Below are 14553 nucleotides of genomic sequence, written 5' to 3'. Positions count from 1 at the left end.
TGGATATTGAACTCAGTTGGTTTAAACCGGGTGTGTCTTGTGTAGTGATGGCCCTTTTCAGTCACTAACACCTTTCTGGAGGTGGAAGAAGTGACTTTGAGCAGTTTACAAAAAGTGTGCAAGGCAAAGCTGTTGGAATTGGCGGACAAGCTGGAGTTGAGGTTGCCTTTGTCCGTGAGAAAAGGGGAGGTAATTGCAGCAATAGCTCCACAGATAAATTTGCTGGAAGTGCCATCGGAATGTTTGGAAATGGCTAGAATTCAGTTGCATGTGAAGCAGTTTGAACATGAAATGAAAATGAAACAATTTAAATTATGTTAAAAGCAGAGGAAAAGCAAGAATTTGAACTTTGGAAGCTGGAAATTAGAGGGAGAGTTGAGTCAAAAGATGGAGGTGAAGATAGACATCGTGGGAGGATAGTGATGACAAGCAAACCAAAGGCCTGATGGGGATTTGTTTAAATATATCCAAGCATTGCCTAAATTTGATGAGAAGGGTGTAGAAGCCTTTTACATCTCATTGGAAAAAGTGGCTAAACAAATGAAGTGGCTGATGATACAAACAAAACTTGTAGGTAGAGATAGTGAGGTATTTACATCACTATCAGAGGAGGTGACTGTGGAGTATGAGGAGGTGAAGAAAGCCATCTTAATTGCTTATGAAATATATCAGAAGCCTACAGACAATGTTTCAGGAATCTAAGGAGGATCCTGGTCAAACATACCTTGAGTCTGAAAGGATCAAATAAAGTAATTTTGATAAGTGGATAAGGGCATTGAATATAGGTCAAACATATGACACTCTTCGAGAGATGATTATTTTGGCAGCATTGAAAAATTCATTTCCTGAAGTAGTGAGAACTCATGTGGAAGAGCAGAGGGTTAAAACAGCAAGATTAGCAGCTGAAATAGCTGATGATGATAAGTTGGATCATAAATCAAAGTTTGGCTTCCGACATCAATTTCAACCTGTGAAGGATAGAAATTGGGGAAAAGAGAAATCCTCAGGTAGTAAGGGAAAAGTAGATCTCATTGAAGATAATAAAGATAGTTTACCGCAGGGAAAGAAGGAAACCCATGAAGAGGAAAGAGAAGTAAAATAGCTCAGGTGTTTTCACTGCAATAAAGGAAGCCACATATTGGTGATTTAGAAAAAGCACTGGGAAGACGGATGTAGGAAAACAGAATAAAGCCAGTGAATTTTGTCGAAGCAGTAAAATGAAAGCACAGTCGAAGTTAAAAAGCTGCACCAGAACATATAACCTGGTCAGAGTTTGGTTGAGAAGAAAGTGCCAGAACATCTTAAACCATTTACTTTCAAAGGTAAGGTTTACTCACATATGCCAGGAGGAGTAGTTCAAGAAATTACAATTTTGAGGGATACAGGAGCATGTCAATCTTTGATGTTGAGATTCTCCTGCTCCTTGGATGCTGCCTGACCTGCTGCGCTTTTCCAGCAACACATTTTCAGCTCTGATCTCTAGCATCTGCAGTCCTCACTGTCTCCCCTATACATCCTAAACAACTCTTGGGTCTCTATTATTCTGACCCGATAGTATCTACAATAAGCTTCCTTTTTTTCCCTTATCCAATTTATACATTTGTTTATATCCTGCATTCTCTGGAATTTTGGTCCCACTATTAACCCTTACAGAAACACATTGACTTTGTCTACTACTTACTAATCAGCACATTTTTATACCCCTCTTCTATCTTTGTCATTTTCTATAATGTTTTTAAATCTAATTGTATTATGATCACTATCTCCAAAATAGTCACCCACTGCAACGTCATCCACCAACCCAGGTTAACTTTCTGTGTCTAAATTTAGAATTGAATTCTCTCTTGTTGGACTTGTTGTGCAATGGCTCAAAAAGTGCTCTTGAATGCACTTCAAAAATGTTTGTCCTCTGTGCCTTTCACACTGTATCCTCGGCAATATTTTGGTAATTGAAATCCCTCATTTAGAATTTTTACTTGTGTATGTGTTCCTCTAGTGCTCTTCCACTATTTAGGAATCTGCAGTACACATCAGTGTGCATGCCCTTTTCTGGTTTCTGAGCTAAAAACCACACGGCCTCATTTGCTGTTTCATTTAGTCTCATATCCTTCCTCATAGCTGTAATTGATTCTCTAACCAATTGTGCTACACCCAACATTTTCTATTCCCTTGTCTAAGCTGCCTGAAAACTCCACTTTCCAGGGATGCTGAGCTGCTATCTTTGCTTCTCTTTAAACTAAATTTCTGTTTTAGCATCCCAACTCCATTCTGCTACCAACTCACCCAGTTCTGGTCTTAATGGCAACAGAGTTGAGAGCAAGTGACCAACTCATTCTGTGGAGGCAGCTTATCTCTTTAAATATTATCATGGTGCTGTATAACTCCTTTTTATTCATCAGTTGAAACTTCATGCTGGATGGCAAGAGATTGGGAAGATCATTGGCTAAGTTCAAGACAAGAACTGCTAGATTAGGTGATAAGTAGTTTTTATTTGACTACTGGATAAAGCATGAATGCCTGCTTATCTCCCTGTGATCCCTCTTTCATGTCCAATCCTCAACCCCCAACATACACCACCATCCTAAGGTTTCTGATTCTCCACCCCTGTCCACTCTAAATGCCAAGATTTGATTCCACTGACCAAGATCAGACACCATCCTCACTTGTACCTCCCCCTCCAATGTCACTCTTGACTATCCCTCCCAAAAAGATGCCCAGGCTTGCATCCTCCTTCCTTGCCCAAATGGAGGTCAACTCTGCCATTCCGCTTAGCTTCTGACAGTGGGCGGCACGGTGGCACAGTGGTTAGCACTGCTGCCTCACAGCGCCAGAGACCTGGGTTCAATTCCCGCCTCAGGCGACTGACTGTGTGGAGTTTGCACGTTCTCCCTGTGTCTGCGTGGGTTTCCTCCGGGTGCTCCGGTTTCCTCCCACACTCCAAAGATGTGCAGGTCAGGTGAATTGGCCATGCTAAATTGCCCGTAGTGTTAGGTAAGGGGTAGATGTAGATGTAGATGTAGGGGTATGGGTGGGTTACGCTTCAGCGGGGCGGTGTGGACTTGTTGGGCCGAAGGGCCTGTTTCCACACTGTAAGTAATCTAATCTAATCTAATTTTAGCAGTGGTCAAACATTCTCACCAGGTGACCCTGGCTTTTGACAAGTCAAAATAGAGAAGCTTCATTTCGGAAGGCACCAAACATGTCAAGAGACCTTGGTTGGAACATGTAGAGGTGCAATTGAGGTGACTGAGGAAGTGGACAAACCTCCAAACAATGCATCAACCTGACGATCCAAGTGGCACCACGTGGCAGAATTTGCAGATCATGCTTTGGACTTATCAGCCACCTCAGAACTAGATCAAGTCCTTCTTAATCCAAAGTGAATGATATAGGTATGGAAATCAGGAAGGGGGCCCATGATAGAAATCAAGGTTTGTGTAAAGATTTGTAGCTCAGGTGCTGGATGTTGTGGTTATGGGTATGTTCTCCAAACTGGCAAGTTGATTTGCAGCTGTTTGTCCCCTGTCTGGGTGACATCTTCAGTGCTTTGGAGCCTCTTGTGAAGCACTGCTGGACTGTGTCTTCTGAAACTTATTTGGTTCTGTTCCTGTTGCTTCTTGCTGCTGGTTCCAGTTGTTTGTCGTTTTGGCCGGTACATTGGGTCTAGGTCAGTGTGCTTATTGATGGAGTCCATGGCTGAGTGCCATGCTTCTAGGATTTCTCTGGCTGTCCTCTGTTTAGCTTGTCCTATAATCATTGTGTTGTCCCAGTACAAATTGTAGTCCCTGCCATCTGTGTGTATGGCTACTAGGGACAGCTGGCCATGGCATATAGTGGCTAGTTGGTGTTCGTGGATGTGGATTTCTAGTTGTCTGCCTGTTTGCCCTTTAAAGTGTTTTGTCCAGTCTTTTCATGGAATCCTGTAAATTACATTGGCCTTGCACATGATAGCTAAAGGGTCTTTTGTCTGGGTGAGTTGTTGTCTGAGCATGGCTGTTGGTTTATGGGTTGTCATGAATCTGAATGGTCGGACAAGCCTGGCAGTCAGTTCCAAGACATTTTTTATGTACTTAATGTGGCTAGCGAGTTAGGTCGTGGCATGTCCTCATCACGTTGTTTGTCTGTTAGGCAGCTGCAGGTGAAGCTACGGGGATCTCAGTTCTTGGTGAATACTCTGTAGAGATGTTTGTCCTCTTTCCTTCATAGGTCGGAAGTGCTGCAGTGAATTGTAACCCTTTTGAACAGGGTCCTAATGCAGCTTCTTTTGTGCGTGTTTGCTGGTGTAATTCAGGATTTGGTCAGTGTGTGTGACTTTCTTGTACACTTTTGTGGTGCATTCTGTGTTCTTTGTGCCATCACATCCAGAAATGGGAGTTGATTGTTGGTTTCTTCCTCTCTCCTAAATTTGATCCCTGTGAGTATGGTGTGGATGATCTAGTGTGTGTTCTTGACTTCTATTCTCTTAATGATAACAAAAATGCCATCTACGTATCCAATCTAGAGTTTGGGTTGGATCAGACTCAAGTTCAAATTTGTGGGGTGAATTTGTACTTGCAGAATTACATTTTATTTTGCTCAAAACTGCATAAATCTATACGAGATTCTGTAAATCTCACTTTATAAATAGAACCAGTCTGACTTAACATTGGGAAAAGACAGACTTTAACCTCACACCTCCAATGCCTTATCTGAGCTGAGATGGCATCTATTGTCAAAGCTATCTTGTGAATGTAACATTAAAATAGTTCTGGGATTTAAATATGAAGGAACCGAAACTAACATGATCATTCTAAAAGATGACATGACACTGCAATCCTGTTGCTACACATTCTGTGTCTTGTGATTCTGGTCTACAACCACCTGATTAAGAAGCTGTGTTTTGAAAGGTAGTGCTTCCAAATAAACCTATTGGACTATAACCTAGTGTTGTGTGATTTTTAACCCAATAGAGATGAGATAGAGAAGGGCAAAAGCATCAAGTTCCTCGGAGGTGGTGATGATCATCAACAATTTATCGTGGACCACCCACTTAGATACAACAGTCAAGAAGGCACAGCAATGTCTCTTATTCTTCAGGAGTCTAAGGAAATGTGGCATGTCCGTAAGGACTGTTGCCAACTTTTAGAAATGCACCATAGAAAATATCTTACCTGGATGGCTTGCTATGGCAACTGCTCTGCCCAGGACTGTAAGAAACTACAGAGAGTTGTGAAAACAGCCCAGTCCATCATGCAAGCCAACCTTCCATCCACGGACTCCATTTACACTTCTCGCTGCATCGGAAAGACAGCCAACATCATCAAAAGCCACTCCAATCCCACTTCTACCCTCTGTCAAACTCTTCCTTCAGGTAGGAGATACAAAAGCTTAAACACACATACCAACAGGGTTCATGAACAGCTTCTCCCCTGCTGTTATTAGACTTCTGAATGGATTTCTCCAATTTAAAATCTAATGTTGATCTTACTTTTTGAGCACCTTTTTTGTAGCTGTAATTTTGTATTCCTTGCTCTGTTCAATTACCCTATGATTGTGTATGTTATGATTTGCCTGTAATGCCCAGCAAAACAAAACTTTTCACTGTACCTAGGTACACGTGACAATAATAAATCAATTCAAAATTAAGTTAAAGTTTATCACTGGAGTAAGGCCAATTTTGACAGTATGAGACAGGAAGTTTCAAAAGATGATTGGAATAGACTATTTGCAGGTAAAGGGGCAAGTGGCAAGTGGGATCCTTTCAAAATTCAAATAACTAGAGTTCAGAGGTATTATGTTGCTGTTAGAATGAAGGATAAGGCTGGTAAGAGTAGGGAACGATGGACGAATAAAGATTTCAAGGCTCTGGTCAAGAATAAGAAGGAGGTATACGTTAGATATAGACAACGTATATCAAGTGAATCTCTTGAAGTGTAAGGAGTGTAAAGGCATTCCTAAGAGGGAAATCAGGAGAATGAAAAGGGATATGAGATAGCCTTGGCAGATTAGGTTAAGAATGACTAAGAGCAAGTACATTATGAGCAAAACAGCAACTAGGGAGTGAATATGGCTCCTTAAAGTTTAGCAGGGTCGTCTATGTGTTGAACCATATGGCAGACATGGGAGAGATTCTAAACTGATATTTCGTAACAGCTTTTACTGTGTAGAAAGGGATAGACGCTAGGGAACTCAGGAAATAAATATTAATGTCTTGAAAATTATCCACTTTACAGAAGAGGAGGTGCTAGAAGTCTTAAAAACATAAAGATGGATAAATCTCCAGAACCCAACCCAACTGTATCCCAGGGTATTATGGGAAGTTAGAGAAAAAAATGCAGGGCCCAAACAAAGATATTTCTATCATCTACAGCCAGAGGAGAGGAGCCCGGAGGACTGGGCCATGGCTAATGCTATGCCTTTATTTAGGAAAGGCTGTTAGGAGAAGCCTGGGAGACATAGACCATTGAGTCTGACATCAATGGTGAGTAAGTTTTGGAGGGAATTCTGAGAGATAGGATTTACATGCATTTGAAGAGGCAACAATTGAAAAGGTAGAGTCAACATGGCTTTGTGCATTGGAGATCATGTCTCACAAACTTGATGAAGTTTTTTGAGGGCCTAGCAAAAAAGATTGATGAGGGCAGAGTGGTAGACATTGTCCACATGGACTTCAATAAAGCTTTTGACAGGGTTCTGCATGAAAAAGTTAGATCACTTGAGATTCAGGAAGAGCTTGTCAATTGGATACAAAATTGGCTTGACAGTAGGAGACGGAGTGGTGTGAAGGGTTGTTTTTCAGACTGGAGGCCTGTGACCTGTAGTGTTCTGCAGAGATTTATGCTGGGTCCACTATTGTTTCTCATTTATTGAAATGGTTTGGATGAGAATTTAGGAGGCAAGGTTAGTGAGTTTGCGGATGACACCAAAACAGTAAAGAAGGTTATCTAAGATTACAAAGGGATCTTGATCAATTTAACGAATGGGCTGAGGAGTGACAGATGGAGCTTAATTTGGATAAATATGAGGTATTGCATTTTGTATATAGTTTATGTTAGAATCCGAGGTAATGTTGTAGAGAGACCTAGGGGTTCATGCACATAGTTCTTAGAAAGTTGTGTCAATAGTAGACAGGGTGGTTAAGAAGGTGTGAAGCATTATTGCCTTCTTTGCTCAGACCACTGAGTACAGGAGTTGGGGTGTCACTTGGTAAGAACACTTTTGGAGTACTTTTTACAGTTCTGGTCTCTTGTCTATAGGAAGAATGTTATTAAATTAGAGAGAGTTCAGAGGAGATTTGCCATGATGTTTCTGGGACTGGAGGGTTTGAGTTATGGGCTTAGGCTGGGACTTTTTAGACTGGAGCTTTGGGGGAAGAGGAGTAACCTTATAGAAGTTTACAGAATTATGAGGAGCATAGGTCAGGTGACTAGCCAAAGTCTTGTAGGGGATCATTTTTAAGATGAGAGGAGAATAACGTTTTCGCACAGATTATGAAAGGGCTTAACAGGGTGGATACTGAGAGGTTATTTCCTCTGACGTTGGGATTTACAATGTGAAGGTGCAACTTTAAGGTGAAGGGACCAATCATTCAGGACTGAGATGAGTAGAAATTTCTTCACTCAAAGTGTTTGCAATTCTCTATCCCAAAGAGCTGCAGATGTCCCAACATTGAGTATATTCCAGGTTCAGGCTGACAAATGTTTGGCCTCACAGAGAATCAAGGGAAATGGGGATTAGGTAGGAAAGTAGAATTGAAGCCCAAGGTCAGCAGTGATCACATTGATTGCTGGGACAGACTCATCAGATGTATGGTGTTTCATTATTTCTATTTCTTATGTCGTTATGTTCAAATGTACTATCAGATTTTGCTTTTACTGAAACCACACCCCCTTAGAATTACGTCCATCATTTTATATCATCTCCACTCATTCTTCTTAGAATATACAACTCTTTGCATTTCTACTGTTGCATCAGCCAGATATCCGCTGTCCTATTATCTCTATGGTCTCTTAAAGATGATCGCTTTTCTCCTTGCAGTTTGCAATACTTCTATTTTGTAACATCTGTGCCCTGATTAATATTAAACTAGATAAATAAAAGAAAGGCTCGTAACATTGAATTCTGAGGAACCTGCTACATACCTTCTTCCAGTCAGAAGTGAACATTCAGCATATCATCTATTCCTGTAACTGAGCCAATTTTGCGACTATACTGCCAGTGTCACTTTTTGCCACAGGATTAAAATTTGTTGGAAAGTGTACTACACAACACGTTATAAAACTTCTTTTGCAAGTCCATATACCACACTTCATATTGTAATTATCAACTGTCTCTACTTCCTCAATGAAACTTGTTAGCTAAACACGACTTGTCCTTAACAAATCTGTTGGCTTTATAAGTTATTCCATAGTTGTCCAAGTGACAGTTCATTTTATTAGTGCAACTTTGGGTAATTAAATCCCCGATGAGTGGGGATTGTGATTTCTGTGAGCCATATTTCACTTTAGTTGCAAGGTTTCTCTCTGCTCTACTACAACTTTGGGAACATATTATATAATCAATATATATATTATATAATCTATATATTATATAACCTATATGTATATTATATAACCATCTAATATAGTTTGCCCACGTAGAATCTTTTATGTGGTACAAATGGACTTCCTCTACTTTCATTTAATATTTTCAATCTTTAACTCACTTTTTTTTAAGCATGTCTCTCCAGTAACCCGTAATTCCCAAGCTAGGATATGAGGATTGTCAGAGTACATCTGTCTGCATCTTCAATTCCTGTAAAATTACACCAGACAATTACCAAAACTAGCCATGTCAGTGCTCTGAGTCATTTTAAAAATGAATCAGTTCTTTAATGAATTTTTAAGTAAAGGCCTTGATTCTTATATTGTATCAAGAGTGTAGTTATTGTTTAAATAATATTCAAGAATTGACTATATTCTGAAAGCAAATCAATCAGTACTCTCAAAGCTAGTAGTTTTTTTCTATGTATTAGTGTACATGTTAATTCTCTGTGGTTCATCAGTCTGAAGGAAATGAGAGGTGAGGAACAGAAAGGAAAAGAGTGAATAAAGCAGGAGCTAAACCACAGGACTGCTAAACAACGGAAGAGAAAATTTATGAAGGAAATCTGAGGGTCTCTGAAAAATATCAAGTGCTGACTACTCTCTTATTAACTCAGTTGAGGTTTCCTGTTTTCTTTGCATTCCACCAAGAGTGAGGATTAGAAATATGAATACTTAATTTGGATCAATTTGCAACCTACTAGTTTAATTGATCAAATTATGTGTTAGTTTCTTAGGAATTCAGGTCAGCAAAAATACTCTCTCTTTCACTTGTTAATATTACTAATCTTCAGTGAGGCTACAATTTGAAACAACATTCAGTATTACTTAATTTCTACAAGAGGTAGCCACTGTGTGGCTTTCCTTCGGAAAGAAAAACAACACAAGAAAAATGCACACATTGGAAACTCTCAGTGGGGAACTGTGGAAAATAGCAATGTGTTCACATTTCAGAATAAACCCCTCATTAGATTTGTATGAGGACAGAGTTTGCTCGAAGTACTATCATACCAGCTACGTTTAGAATTAGAAATGTTTCAGACTTTCCCAACCGTGACAGCCTATTCCTCATCTGAGGATTAGATTAGATTCCCTACAGTGTGGAAACAGGCCCTTCGGCCCAACCAGTCCACACCGACCCTCCAAAAGTAACCCACCCAGACCCATTTCCCTCTGACTAATGCACCTAGCACTATGGGCAATTTAGCATGACTAATTCACCTGATGTGTACATCTTTGGAATGTGGGAGGAAACCAGAACACTCGCAGACACAGGGAGAATGCGCAAACTCCACACAGACAGTCACCCGAGGTTGGAATCGAACCTGGGACCCTGGTGCTGTGAGGCAGCAGTGCCAACCACTGAGCCACTGTGCCACCATAAAGGATGCTTCAGCAGTTCTTTTTTGATAATGATATTATATGTAAACAGCTGACCTGCTTACACTGAATGTGCTTAGCATTGAGTTATTTGTATCCTTAGTAACATAGCATTATTCAAAACAGCAGAAACAAACAAATCCTAATATAGTCTGTCCCACATCCTGCTTGTTGGGCCTGACTGAAATGCCACATCCTCCTTTCTGACGATCACATGTATTGACAATATGCTGGGAGAACTCAAACATTACACTAGGCAACTCACTAAAGGGGTAAGGAATGTCTGAAGAACTAAAAAAGGGAGAGGCATTTCTGACTGAGAGAACTGGTTGAAAAAAAACTTACCAGCTATTCATCAAAGACAGAAGAAAAGGAGAGGCAGAATCCAACAGAAAAGGAGTTCTATACATTTATATACAGAAATAACTGGGATAGATGAGGTCAAAGGTTGTATTTTTTAAAGATACACTCTACTTGAAAAGGAAAACTGAGAAAGGAAATTGACCTTCCCAGTTTCTAAGGAAACAAAGACTGAAACAGATTAAAAACTAAAACTGTATAAAACTATAGAAACAGAGACAGATTTAAGTGCATTGGAGGTGGTTCAGTGTTGTTTTACTAGATTGATACCTGAAATGAAAAGGTTGTGAATAGGTTGGAGAGGTGAGCCTGAGAGGTCATGAGGGAGGTGTCGAGTTGGAAGGTTAGAACTGGAATAAGGTGGGGGGAGGGAAAATGAGGAAACTAATGGTCCACATTGATGCCGTGTGGTCCATCGCTGCTCCCTTACCATCTGATGCCTGGAGGAAGAACGCCTCACTTTCCGCCTTGGGACCTTCCAATGCCATGGCATCAATGTGGATTTCACCAGCTTCCTCATTTCCGCTCCCCTCCACCTCATCCCAGTTCCAACCTACCAACTCGCCACTGCCGTCATGACCTGTCCTACCTGTCCATCTTCCTTCCCATCTATCCACTGCAACCTCCTCTCCAACTTATCACCTTCACCCCCACATCCATCTACCTAATGTACACTCAGCTATCTTGCTCCCGGCTCCACCCCCTTCTGATTTATCTCTCTATGCCCTCAGTTCACAAGCCTCATTCCTGATACAGGGCTCTTGCCCGAAACATTGACTCTCCTGCTCCTCCAATGCTGTCTGTCCTGCTGTGCTTTTCCAGTGCCACACCCTCGACTCTGATCTCCAGCATCTGCAGCCTTCACTTTCTCCATGGTAAAAAGATGGCCTATAATAGAGTGATGTGCTCTTCCTTTTGGGGGTGAAAGCTTAGGGAGAGTCTCCTTGTCACTAATGATGTTGTCTGCAGGAAGTGTGTTTGGTTGCGAGTCCTATTAAATCGCATGGCTTGATTGGAGTGGCAGTTAGAGGCAATGAGGAATTTACAAGAGCTAGGGGTGTGACAGATGGCAGTTATAGGAAGGGGGGAGAACCGCAGATAGAGTCAGGTAGATTAGTTACTTCCAGGAAAGGTAGGAGATGAGACAGGTAGTGCAGGGGTCTCCTGTGGCAAACCCCACCACAAACAAGTATGCTGTTCTGGAAAATATAGAGGGTGATGGACTCTCAGGGGAATGTAGAACAAACAGCCAACTTTCGGGTATCGGGACAGGCTCTACTGTAATGAGAGGTATATCAGGTTCCAAGTGATCGATTATGATAGGAAACTGTGTAGTCAGAAGCATTTCTGCGGCCGACAGTGAGAAATCAGAATGGTGTATTGCTTCCCAGGTGCCAGGATCAAGGATATCTCAGAGACAGTGCAGAATAATCCCAAAGGGAAGAAGGACCAGCAGGAGGTTGTTGTCCACACTGGAACTAACAACATTGGAAGTGAAAGGATGAGATTCTGAAGGGAGAATATAGAAGGTTAGGCAGGAGTTTAAAAGGAGGTCCTCGAGGGTAGTAACATCTGGATTACTCCCCGTGCTATGAACTAGTGAGGGTAGGAATAGGAGGTTAGAGCAGATGAATGTGTGGCTGAGGAGCTGGTGCAGGGAAGAAGGGTTCAAATATTTGGATCATTGAATCTCTTCTGAGGTAGAAATGACCTGCACAAAAAGGATGGATTGTACCAGAATTGGAAAGGGACTAATATACTTCCAGGGAGATTTGCTGGAGCTACTCAGGAGGATTTAAACTAGTAAGAAGGAAGGGGGGAGGGGGGGTGGGACCCAGGGAGATAGTGAGGAAAGAGATCAATCTGAGACTGGTACAGTTGGGAAAAGGAGTAAGTTAAAACAGTCAGGGCAGGCAGGAAAAAAGTGGAAAATGAGATAGGACTGATAAATTAAACTGCATTTATTTCAATGCAAGGGGCCTAACTGGGAAGGCAGTTGAACTCAGGGCATGGTTAGGAACATGGGACTGGGATATTATAGCAATTACAGAAATGTGGCTCAGGGAGAGACAGGACAGGCAGCTTAATGTTCCAGAATACAAATTTCAATAGCAAAAACAGAAAGGGGCGGGGTGGGGGGGGGGAGGTAAAGGGAGGAGGGGAGTGGCATTTTTGACAAGGGATAACATAAGTGCTGTGTTTAGAGAGGATATCCCTGGAGTACATCCACAGAAGTTAGTTGGGTGAACTGAGAAATAAGAAAGAGGTCATTATCTTATTGGGATTATGGTAAAGAACCCCACCCACCACCAACAACAATAGTCAGCAGGATATTGAGAATCAAATCTGTAAGGAGATCTCAGTCATCTGTAAGAATAACAAAGTGGTTATGTGAGGGGATTTTAACTTTCCACAGACTGGGACTGTCATAGTTTTAAGGGTTTGGATGGTGAGGAATTTGTTAAGTGTGTATAAGAAAATCTTCTGATTCAGTATGTGGATGTACTCAATACAGAAGGTGCAAAACTTGACCTACTCATGGGAAATAATGCAGGGCGAGTGACTGAGGTGTCAGCCGGAGGTCGGGGGGGGGGGGAGGGGGGTGTCACTTTGGAGCCAGTGACCATAATTCTATTATTTTTAACGTAGTGGTGGAAAAGGATAGACCGGATCTAAAGGTTGAAGAACCAAATTGGAGGAAGGCCAATTTTGATGATATTAGGCAGGAACTTTCAAAAGTTAATTGGGGGCAGATGTTCGCAGTTGAAGGGAGGGCTGAAATATGGGAAGCCTTTAGAAATGAGATAACAGAATCCAGAGAGAGTACGTTCCTATTAGGATAAAAGGCGAGGCTGTAAGGTATAGGGAATGCTGGATGATTAGAGAAATTGAGGCTTTCTTCAAGAAAAAGAAGGAAGCATATGTCAGGTATAGACAGCAGAGATAGAGTGAATCCCTAAAACAGTATAAAGGCAGCATACTTAAAGGGAAATCAGGAGGGCAAAAAGGGGACATGAAATAGCTTTGGCAAATAGGGTTATGGAGAATCCAAAGGGATTTTATAAATACATTAAGGACAAAAGGGTAACTAGGGAGAGAATAGGGCCCCTCAAAGATCAGCAAGTTGGCCTTTGTGTTGGATCTCAGAAGATGGGTGAGATACAAACAAGTATTTTGCATCAGTGTTTACTGTGGAGAAAGACATGGAAGATATAGAATGTGAGGAAATAGATGGTGACAACTTGAAAAATGTCCATATTACAGAGGAGGAAGTGCTGGATGTCTTAAAGTGCATAAAGATGAATAATCTCCAAGACCTGATCAGGTGTACCTAGAACTCTGTGGGAAGCGATTGCTGGGCCCCTTGTCCATTGATAGTCACAGGTGAAGTGCCAGAAGACTGGAGGTTGGCTAACATGGTGCCACTGTTTCAGAAAGGTGGTAAGGAAAAGCCAGGGAACTATAGACAGGTGAACCTGAAATTGATCATGGGCAAGTTGTTGGAGGAATCCTAAGGGACAGGATTTCCATGTTTTTGTAAAGGCAAGGAGTGATGACGGATCATCGACATGCCTTTGTGCGTGGAAAGTTATGTCTCACTAACTTAATTGAATTTTTTTAAGAAGTATTGATAAGGGCAAAGTGGTGGACATGATCTAGATGGACTTCAGAAAGGTGTTCAACAAGTTCCTCATGGCTGACTGGTAGCAAGTTTAGATCTCATGGAATACAGGGAAAACTAGTCATTTGGATAAAGAAGGTGGTGGAGTGTTGCTTTTCAGGCTGGAGGCCTGTGACTGGTGGTGTGCCACAAGGATTGGTGCTGGGTCCATTGCTTTACATCATTTATGTAAATGATTTGGATATGAACAAACGAGGTATAGTTACTAAGATTGCAGATGACAGCAAATTTAGAGGTATAGTGGACAGTGAAGAAACCTACCTCAGTACGAGATCTTGATCAGATGGTCCAACAAGCTGAGGAGTGGCAGATGGTGTTTAATTTAGATAAACGTGAGGTGTTTCATTTTGGAAAAGCAAATCGGGGCACTTAATGGTAAGTTCCAAAGGAGTGTTGCTGAACAGAAATGTTGGAGTGCAGGTTCATAGTTCCTTGCAAGTGAAGTTGCAGGTAGATCAGATTGTGAAGATGGTGTTTGGTATGTTTTCCTTTATTGGTCAGAGCAATAGGAGTTGGGAGGTCATGTTGTGGCTATTCAGGACATTGGTTGGGCCACTTTTGCAATATTGT

This window comes from Chiloscyllium punctatum, chromosome 11, assembly GCF_047496795.1.
Source record: "Chiloscyllium punctatum isolate Juve2018m chromosome 11, sChiPun1.3, whole genome shotgun sequence".
NCBI lineage: Eukaryota > Metazoa > Chordata > Chondrichthyes > Orectolobiformes > Hemiscylliidae > Chiloscyllium > Chiloscyllium punctatum.
Note: the sequence above shows the minus strand (reverse complement) of the source record.